The sequence below is a fragment of the Colias eurytheme genome, chromosome 17 (assembly GCF_061535395.1).
Source record: "Colias eurytheme isolate Ceu_HAF_F1 chromosome 17, ilColEury1 Martin Lab GWU primary, whole genome shotgun sequence".
Classification (NCBI taxonomy): domain Eukaryota; kingdom Metazoa; phylum Arthropoda; class Insecta; order Lepidoptera; family Pieridae; genus Colias; species Colias eurytheme.
Window position 1 is genome coordinate 3770753 of NC_142996.1, and position 2164 is coordinate 3772916.

Below are 2164 nucleotides of genomic sequence, written 5' to 3' on the forward strand. Positions count from 1 at the left end.
TATTTTGTTTTATTTTTAACCTACATTTATTGGATTCATTAGTAGAAGATAGAAGTACAAATTGATAAATAATTACTACGTAGCAGACGAATCAGTTCATACTAAAACATCCTATTGTGCTCTAAGAGCCGGTGTGGGACCGAATTTCACCGATATGATAAATAGAAATTAATATACTTATAATAACTTGCCTATCAAAAAGTGTTATATTGCGACGGAACTAAGAATACCACTAGTCTAAAAATCATAAAGCAATCATAATCATAGCTTAAATTAAACTAAAACGATCTAAAACATTATTCAAAGTCAAGCATTTATTTATTCAATTAGACTTCTTATAAAAGCACTTTTGAATCGTCATAACATTACATTACATTTACCACCGATTCGATATTGAAAGAATACATTGTTGCATACTTTTTCTAAGTTTATTATTAGGTATTAGATAACATAGTTTAAATTTACTTTAAAAATTGATGGATGATAATCAGAAAATAACACAATTTTACCAGTTAGATTAATATTAATCGATACGTTTTTAGGGCACCCTCTCATTTCCACAACATAAGCGTTTGCATTAGAGCCACATTACGACTTTCGCGATGTAGATATTTTACTGTGACCACAACGCATTGTGAATTTTTTTTCTCTCAATGAGCATTTTCGTCTACGAGCATAACATATAGAATATTATTTCATTTCATTTTATAAATACTTATGTAACGCTTCGTTACACACAAGAGTAGGAGATAGACACTGTTATGACACAAGGAACAGAAATAAAATTGAAATGCCATTTTTCCGGCTAGCTAAAGTTAAAAATTTATTTATGGGTCAAGGTAACACTTTTACAACAGAATTACATAATTTAAGAGACCTTTAGTAGATTTAGTAGAACTTATTAGACTTTATTAAAAAATGTACTAGTTCAGATAGCCCATTATAATAGTATTAAGGTATATATGGAAGATGAAAATGTCGCGTAAAAACCAAAGGACAGTTCTTTGGCATCTACTTATATATAAAAATGAATCGCAAAATGTGTTGGTAAGCGCATAACTCGAGAACGGCTGAACCGATTTCGATAATTCTTTTTTTATTATATTCCTTGAAATACGAGGATGGTTCTTATGTAGAGAAAACGTAAACATGTACCACGGGCGAAGCCGGGGCGGACCGCTAGTATTATGATAATTATGATGTTACATATTTTGTAAAATTAAATTGTAATAGTGACATAATTTAAAAGAGCAACTATGGGAGTTTCTTGCCGGTTTTATTCCATAGATACTGCTTTCCGAATCGGTGGTAAATGTTTAAAATATGTAATGACGATTCAAAAGTGCTTCTAGAAGTCTAATTGAATAAATAAATGTTTGAGTTTCAGTTTGAAACGAATCTATTTTGGGAAAAGCACCCTGAATGTGTGTTCTCGAGAGGATATCACTCGGAAAATCTGGTTATAATGATTTATATTATGTATTATTAATTAAATGATTAGGTAATGCTTAAGTAAAGGAAAATAAAAGAAAAAAGTTCAGTCAAAATATTTTTATTAATTTACCGATTCTTACTATTGGAATGGTGACGCGTTACAGAATAAATTATAAAAAATGAATTTGGCACGTAAAAATATTTACAAATCAAAATATCTTCGAGATTCTGTTTTTAATAAATAAATGCTTTTTCGATGCAATCATCGATTGGACGTATATTGACGTAACAAATTATTTACAATAATTACATAAATAACTGCATATAGATGATTGTAACTTGTAAGAATATGAATTTTTATTTTATTTCTATTTTCTCAAACTTTAATCTATTAACTATTAGGAAAAATAATTCGTTTTAAATGTATCATTGTGATGTGACAATCAAATTTTTAAATAAAATAAAATAAAATTTCTATAACAAATAAAATATGCCAAATTTCACAATAAAATCGTAAACAATAAATCACTAACTCGAATGAATCTCATACGTAAATAAAATTCGTTATTATCGTCAATTTTAACATTTATATAGATACCCTCAGTATCATTGTAATCTCGTTTCTATACTGGCGACACCAAAGTTTTTCTATTTTAGTTTTCACAACAATATTGTTATTTATGAAAATAACGCTATTATTTTTAAAGAGAAGTTAAGACGTAGAAACTTT